Source organism: Nicotiana attenuata, chromosome 12, assembly GCF_001879085.1.
Source record: "Nicotiana attenuata strain UT chromosome 12, NIATTr2, whole genome shotgun sequence".
Classification (NCBI taxonomy): domain Eukaryota; kingdom Viridiplantae; phylum Streptophyta; class Magnoliopsida; order Solanales; family Solanaceae; genus Nicotiana; species Nicotiana attenuata.
In genome coordinates this window covers 2,803,447-2,812,618 of record NC_032000.1, presented here as the reverse complement: position 1 = coordinate 2,812,618, position 9,172 = coordinate 2,803,447, and the positions used below count along the sequence as shown (strand labels likewise).

Here is a 9,172-nt window from a genome sequence, read left to right as displayed (position 1 = left end):
AAATGACAGAAATTCTAAAGATTACTCAAATATCACTCATTGTTAATAAAGATTGTGATGGGTGGTAAGTACCTTTTTATTCTTAATAAAAAGTCTCAGATGCAAGACCTAAAAATGGAGTCGCCTTTAATAGAGTTTGGACATGAATCTGAATTAGTTTGATTGCGGATGAAAAAAGAAAGATTACAAGTTCTCTAACCATAGTGCTCCAGAAGAAGCTAAAACGTTATTATTGAACTTTTGAAAACTAAACATTATTGTCAATGAAATTTTGATATTTGTATGTCGTCCCACGTACATAAAGATTGTCTAGAAAACTGAATATATAACTACAATAATCATCCATAAAAAAATAAATTAGCAACTCAAAAATACGACAAATACCTACTATAACAAGTTAAAAATATAATGATAAAGAGAAAGATACAGACAAAAAACTTCTTCTTGTTGATGGAGTCCATGTCAAAGTCTAACTACCATAAGTTTCTGGCACTGAGCTTCAAGCATTGGTGTTGATTTCAGTGCAAACCTTGACAAATCAGCAGTCTCTTTACTTGTTTTCACCTTAGATTCAATGTCTGGTCGACCTTAGTAAAGAAAGCATCAACTAGCTAGCTAGGAGTATTTGACTATTTTCTCCTTAATCTTCTTCCTCTTTTATGTTTAAAGTGACTATTTACACTATCGGGTTACTTAAATGATAACTACAGGTAATCGTCAATAAAAAGTGAGATGAATAACTTTTAAAATAAGAAAGATTAACTTCTAAAACATGTTAAAATATACTGATAGTATCAGAACTTTTACGCTGTATATAAGTTAAATACATTAATTTAAATTATGTCTCTTTAGTGCATTTGAAAAATAGATACTAGTGTACCCAAGAAATATGTGATACGCCAAGTATGTGGGTTTCTAGTTTTCAGATTCTTCATTTTCAAAGTGTGTGATGATTTAACAGGTGGTTTCGTATCTTCATCAGTCTTATTTTTATGAAATGACCTTATCATAATTAGTCGACAGAGAGTAATTATATTCCTGATGCTATTAGTTATGTAAACATGATTTAGAATAAATTTTAATAATCTAACTAACTTTCTTTCTACTAATGGAAGGTACAATAGCAAATTTTAGACGTTGCATTTACCTTTTGGTCAGAAATTGTAAAAGTTGCATGTGCACTAAGAGACAAGAATTTGGCTATGGATTTTACTCTTTGAATTATTAACCGATAGAGTGAATTAGAGCCTTTTATTAAACCCAATAAGAGGGAAGGAAAAAAAAAGGTAATCCGATGTACTAATATAAATTCTCTTTATGGCGAGGTCCTGGGAAGGATGTTCATGTTGAATTTTATGTACACAATCTTACCTTGTATTCATGCGCGAGATGTTGTTTCTATAGTTTGAGCTGGTAATCTCTTGGTAGGAGGGAGGTGGTTCAAAAGTTCATAAGCTTACAAACTTGGACCACAAGCATGACATTTGATGATTTTCCTTATACCGAGAGGTTACCGGCTCAAGCTACAAAAACAACCTCTTGCACAAATGCAGGGTAATACTGCGTACTATAGACCCTTGTGGTGCGGCCCTTCCCTGAACCCCGCGCATAGCAGGAGCTTAGTGCACCGGGCTGCCCTTATACCAAACTCATCAGAAGACATAAACGAAAGGGAAAACCCAACAAAAAGGGTAAGTATTTTAATATACATCCTTTTCTATGTTATGTTTCCATTTTTATATGTACTTCTAAGACCTTGTGGCTTAATTACCTCTTTCCTATCCTTTCAAGAAAAAGTTCTTTAAAAAATACAACGAATTTTCTATTACTTGTGCCATTTTTGTGCTAATTATCTCTTCGATCAGGGACAGTATAGTTGTTAATTATCGTTAGGATAAATGAATTAGTTTATGAATTCAACTAGCATAAAGGAAGAAATGGCTCACTCCTACCCCTTTCTCAAAATATTACAACACCGCTAAGCTAAGGGCAGAGGCGGCTTAACCCCCATGCCACTAAAGCGACCATTAGGCCTCACAAAATTAGAGGTCCAAAAGCTACTCTGTAATTTAAATATTAATTGTATTTATTACTAAATAATGATAGAAAAATTTTCAACCATGTTTTGCTACCTTGTCACCAATCGTTAATAACATTGGTTTATATTTTATGTTGTCTTTTTTCGAAGTTGGTTGAGAAAATTCAAATAAAAGTGAAAGGCAATTTAATCTGTAGTTACTTTCTAATTCTTCTTACTCTCATATGAATAAATTTTATTTACAACTCTAACTTTGTAAGATATCTGCTTTCAAGATCTCTATAGGTACGCTTCAAGCTAATTAGATCGTAAAATATTTATCATCTTTGTAAATAAAAATTTCTACATGATTGTTACTTTGGGAGGCAGTGTTATATATATAGTAAGTTATGTTGACGGTCATGTGAAAAGAAAAATTTAAAATTAAACTTAATAAAATCTTATCAAAGGTTAGTAATGTTACAACAAAGATTAAAGAGGTTTGGTTACATCGTCAAGATGAAAGTGCATCTCAAAAAATAAAATAAAAAATAAACTTCAACAAAAATATCTAAAATTATTTAACAAGTTTAAGGTCTCTTATTACGTCTTGGCTTTAGTCCCCCAATACTATTGAGCGGCCTCTGCTAAGGGGATACATCCTTTCAACAAATATTAAAATTCTATGTTTGAATTTACATCGAAAATTAATTAGTTTGACCTTACGTTACATAAAACAGAAGGGATCGGAGTACCTCTTTATATGTTTGGTTATATATATATATTTGTTTGTAGGTAGCACTATTTACCCCTGTGTTTCGAATTTCAATGCCTATATTCATAGATTTAAACTTTTTAAGTACAACTTTAAATGCAAAATCAAGAAAGCTATAAAGATGCACCCCCACCTCCTTCACTATCGTGGTAAGTGGTTGAGACGTGTTTGTTACTAATAGTAACCAAGTAGCTAGGGTTTGTGAGTAGATGATGAACTTATATTTTCAAGGTCGAACAGACAATGAGACAAAGGTTAACAGCAAAAGGACTGCTCACTTGTCAAGCATAGCATGGAAATCACTCACCCAATCGGCAGTCCGGTGCACGAAGTTTCCCTCAATATTCACACAGGGTACGAGGAGATCATCAATCCTATGATTTGTACCTTTTCTTCAAAAAGCATTCAAATAAAAATTATAATTAGTAAAGAAGAAATAAACTAGCACTACAGATCAATCTTTCTTCCTTTTTCCTTATCCTGCTAACTAGGGGCGAAGCTACACTTTTGTCGCCGGAAATTACACTGTATATATATATATATATCGGTAAAATATTAGGTTTTAGAGGTATATAACATATATAGAACACCCTTGTCGAGATTTTTTTTAGTTTTTTCAAATTTGAACACTCTTGAAGAAATTTCTTGCTTCGTCAGTGCTGCTAACCAATATGATGATGAAGAAGAAGAAGAATAAGAAGAAAAGTACCTTGTTCCAAATGAAAAGAGTCGGGCTCAAAGAGGAAGGGCCGGAAAGCAAGGGAACCCATTCTGTTCTGAGATGTCGAGAATCTACTTTTGGTTGGTGCTATAGTAAGAGCATTAGTTCCTCTCTTGTCCCGACCTCACCAGCCACTCCGCCTTAATTCATGATAAGACCACCAACTTCCTGGCAAAATGCCTACGAAATACACCCTATAGAACTTGTTGTGTATAAGCTTCTTGAGGGGCATTATTTATATAGAAAGCTAGGGGTCAGGTCATTAAATTAAAGGTTGAAGTGTGTGAAGTATTGTGCTTTTAGTGTTTGTCTGCAACCTAAACACCTGGAACTGTACGTGGAAGAACTTTGACTCACGGGTAAATTGATCGTATGCACATAATATTGTACATAGTAAAAGGGCCAAGAAAATAGTACTCTAAAATGTTTGAAGATGTTGAGGGTGTAAACCTTATTAGCCACCAACTCCTTAATGATAAAAGATATAATAGTAGGAAATAATAAACGTCATATAAATTGGAACAAAGAGAATAACTTTTTTATAATAAAATAGTGTTATTTTTTTCAAAACGGAAGCACAGTCAGACCTCTCTATAATAGCATCGTTGTATAACAATCATTCACTATAAAAGTCAAGTTTCTTTTGGAATCAATTTTCATGCTATGTTATAATATATGTTGTTTAAAGAGGCTATTATAAAAAGGTTTGACTGTAATAGGAGTTTGGAGTCGTTTATTTATTTTATCTTCTTTAAGTATTCAATATTTGAAATTTAGTGATCCAATTAATCATGGTTCACTCTGAGCAATAGCTACTAGAGATATCGTTAAGTTTCCAACTAACTATAGTTTTACTTGTTTGAATGGTCAAGAATAATCCCTACCTACCCCTTTTTTAGGTAGTAAAGAGAAGCTTTAGATAATTACAAAAAAAAAAAGAAAAAGTATTGAAATAAACTAGAGGAAGAGGAGAGAGATGACAAGTAGAGTTAGCTGCCCTCGTGATGCTAGGAACCACCGATGGTAGGTTCAAACATATTGGTGATATTATATTTTTTAAAATTTAAGTTATATATATTGACAATTTAATAAAAAAAAATTACAGTATCAATTGTAAATGTATTTGTTATAACGTGTCATTTATTATTATTTGACGTCACAAATTAATATAAACAATAACAATAACAGCAAACCCAGCGTAATCCACAAGTAGGATATAAGGAAGATAGTGTGTGCGCAGACCTTACACCCACCTTGAAGATAGAGATGATGTTTCCGATAGACCATCGGCTCACGAATGAGATTACAAATTAATGATGTTAAATAAAGATACATGTAATTACCTTTTAAATGATATATACATATTGTGTGTGTTTTTTTTTAATTGTTAGTACATAGAATTAAAGTTCTAAATTTTATAATTTTTATATGTTTTTATTTCTTTGGTAGAATAAACTCACATGCTTTTCTTCCTCATCTAACTTTTCCTACACACATTCTAACAGCTTTTGTTCTCCTATTTCTTTATCTTCCTCCCATACAAAACCCCTCACCAACACCCTTTATTTTTACGTGGCTATACGTTGAGATGTGGGCCACTAATTATTTGTTCTTGTTTCTTAAAAATATCTTATTTCTCTTGTTTTCAAAAAGAAAAATGTTCTAGTATTTTCTTTTTAAACCATCTCGATACAATGTTTACTTTTATAATTAGTTACTACTTGGAGCCAAAATATGATATGATATCAATATCATGGGAAAGATGATTTAAAAGATTTGCTTTTTAATGTTTTTTGTTGGTTATTGGTGACTCTCATGAAAGATGGGCAACTATGAACCACTAATGGGAACTACCACCAGAAGTACTGTAATGCATAAAGAATAATATAATTAAGGTTGAGGTAGAAGTTCAAATGCAGGTTCGACCTAATTCAATAATTTTTGTTCAAACAGTATATATATATATATATATATATATATATATATAATTAATGCATACATATTGAATTTAGAGAATAATCGTTAGCACTTAAATTTTTCACTCCAAAATTTAAAATCTATAAAGTTGAAATTACAACTTCGCCTCAGAATATAAAAAAGTGTTTCCAATTATTCAATAACTATAAACCACTATCTTTGCCCGAAAGACTTGAGAATAACAAAAACAACAATAATTATACTTCGGTATCAAACAAGTTGGGATCGGCAATATGAATTCTCATTTCTTTCGGTTAACTCAACTTATATTATTAATTTATTATTCGTTATGAATTGATAAATTTTACGCTGGTTACCAGCAGAGCCAGATCCAACCATCCAGGATTTGAGATTTATGGGTTCCTACTGTAATTTTAGATTAATATGCAATAATACTGAGTTCACAGTTAGATATTTACAAATATTTAATGAATTTCTTAATATAAAAGAGTTTACACAAAAGTTACTGAGTTCCGGAAAATTCTATGCTTTAGGTCCGCTCCGATTACCAGCTTATTATAACCATCCTCCTTTATCCGGACTTGAAACTGACAAAGTGACTAAGCTCATACCGGCGAAGTTAGAAAGAAAACAGTATGCTGCTCAAATGTTTCGACCCAAAAATAATGTTAAAAGCTACTCGTAATATGTACACCGTTATCCAATTTTTTACTATCCCCATGAGAATATATATAACTTCTCTATGTAATTGAGCCTTTTCAAAAAGTCAAATAATTAATACCAACATAAAAGAACACGACAAAAAAAAAAATTGAATTTGATATCACATATTTTACCATCATCTTAGTAAACTTCTACCAAGTTAAAATATAATACAAGTACTGATTATTTTTCTTATTTCCTTTCTATTGAGCTGATTGGAGGAAAATTCACAGCCAAATATACTACCTACCAACATAATTTGTTTGCAATTGTGAATCGCTTCTAACATGGAGAGTTGTTCTATTTTTTATTGGGCTAAAACGGTCCAAAGATACTCTTAACAAGGTGTGACATTGTCCGCTTTGAGCCAAGTTCGCACGGTTTTCTCCAAAAGGCCTCACACCATTTAGAGTATTCAACTCCTTATAAGTATAACCTTTTGTAAATAGCTAGAATGTCATGGTTCTTGATTTTGATGTAGTATTTAATAATGTATTTTCTCATTGAGTTTATGGGAATTGAGGGTTAGTTCAGTAGGTGAGTTATTTTAGATGTANCATGATTCACGGTCACCGAAGCCCAAAGGTTGTGTGTGTCTTCAAAGCTATGGGTAAAGGTCATAAACCCCGTAGACGGACAAAGGTAATAAGTCGGGCGCCACGCCACACTCAACCATATCCATAGTCACGTCAAACCATTGGCTCTAATAACATTTGTTGGGTTAAAACGGCCCAAAGATACTCTTAATATGGTGTGATATTGTCCGCTTTCGGCCAAGCCTACACGGTTTTCTCCAAAAGGCCTCACACCATTAAGAGTATCCAACTCTTTTGTCACGACACAGAATTTTTATTGTCGGGATCGTAATGGCGCCTAACATTTCACTTGCTAGGCAAAGCCAATGTTAGAACACATTATCCATTTTTAACAGTTGAATTGAATAACGAGAAATACTGAAATAACTGAAATACGAATGCGGAAGCTAAAATTGTCAAACACCTACTACAAAATTCCTGAACCTAGTGTCACAAGTGCACAAGCTACTAGAGTAATACATACAAGGGTCTGAAATAATTACAAAGCTGTCTGAATGAAAATACACAGCTAAATAGAAATAAAGAAGGTGACTTCAGGAGCTGCGGGTGCTGAGCAGTTGCACCTCAAGTCCCCGTAGGCTATCTAATCCCAGCTCTCTAGTAGCCGCCGCTGGGACCGACTCCAACATCTGCACAGAAGTGCAGAGTGTAGTATCAGTACAACCGACCTCATGTACTGGTAATGTCGAGCCTAACCTCGACGAATTAGTGACGAGGCTAAGGCGGGTCACTTACACTACAACCTGTGCGCAATATATACAATAATGACAGAAAATAGAAATACTGAACAGGAAGAAGCAGTCAACTGAAAATGATAATTACCATCTCTGGGAATAAACCAGTATTGTCCAGAATTACCAATCCTTAGCAGTTCAAATGAAAATACCGAAAACCAACACAACTCAAGAAATGGAAACACAAAAGTTATTGCGGCGCGCAACCCGATCCCGCCAAACAACACAAATCCTCCCTTATTTCACCGTAACAATATCAACAACAGTAAATATATATATATATATATATATATATATATATATATATATATATATATATATATATATATATATATATATATCGCGCGCAATCCGATCCCACTATATATCAATACAAGTATCATAATTCACCCTTATTTCACCATATCAATCCACCCTTATTCCACCTATTGCGGCGTGCAACCCGATCCCACCGTACAGTATGAATTCACCCTTATTCCACCATACCAATCCACCCTTGTTATACCTGCTGCGGCGTGGAGCTTGATCTCACCATATCAGTACCAAACACTCAATGTACACAGTCAAATAAACAGTTCAGACCACCAAACCTTTACGATCAATAAATGTCAAACCGAACCGAAAAGGAAACTTTGAACAATATAAGAATCTACATAAGTAATACTATGTAGCGAGACCAATCCAGCAATTTACAATTAGAAGGTACAAACAAGTTAAGTTAAGCAAATACCAGGGATTCGTGAAACTATGGAAAGAGCTAACATGATTAACAGGAGAAGATATTGATTAACAAGTAGCAGTTAAGCAGGGAAAGCATTTAGAGCATATAACAGTTAAGACAGGGAAGGAAATAATTAAGTAAAAGTAGGAAGTTAGGGAAAAACAGGTAACTCGGCGGTGTATAAGCACTCGTCATCTCGCATATACGCCGCTCACATGGAATTCACATAGCACATATTCCTAGGGTTCCTAATTCCCTCAAGTCAAGGTTAGATTCAACACTTACTCGCTCTAAAGACCACTCAAAGCTCAACCATGGCTTTGCCTTTCAAACTAGCCTTCGAACCAACAATATCTAGCAATTTACCAACCAAACGATTCAAAATAAGCCTTAGGATTCACCCACGATTGCGAAGGATTCAATTTAAGTCATTATTGAAAAAGTCAACTCCCAAGCCCGCTTGGTCCAAACCCGAAATTCGGAACGAAAACTCGATTACCCATTCACCCCCGTGCCCGGTCATGTAATTTGCTTTGGAATCCGACCCCAATTTGAGGTCTAAATCCCAATTTCTCAAAATCTCTAATTCTACCAACCCCCAAATTTTCACCAACAACACTAGATTTTAGGTTAACAACTTGTGAATGTAATAAAAGATTGAAAGAAAATGGGTTAGAATCACTTACCAATGATTTGGAGAAGAAAGAGTCTTGGAAAAATCGCCCCTAGGGTGTTCTTGTTTTGAATTTGAAGAATGAGTGAAAATTCCGTTTTTCTAACTATTTGATCAGTTGCAGGTATCGCATTTGCGACCTCGGGTTCGCAAATGTGAATCCCGCAAATGCGAACAAGTCTTCGCAAATGTGAAGAATGACTGAGCCTGCTGACCTCGCTAATGCAAACCAGCATTCGCAACTGCAGACTGCCAAGATCGCAAATGCGATCAAAACTTAGCAAATTCAAAGGTC

At 34.0% G+C, this 9,172-nt stretch overlaps 1 long non-coding RNA gene across 1 annotated transcript; it reads right to left on the bottom strand.

Moving 5' to 3' along the window:
* Positions 208–3,753, bottom strand: LOC109235161. The gene is made up of 2 exons (XR_002069329.1): positions 3,502–3,753; positions 208–3,184 (listed from the first exon to the last, which is right to left on the bottom strand). It is a non-coding gene; the product is annotated as an uncharacterized LOC109235161 (long non-coding RNA).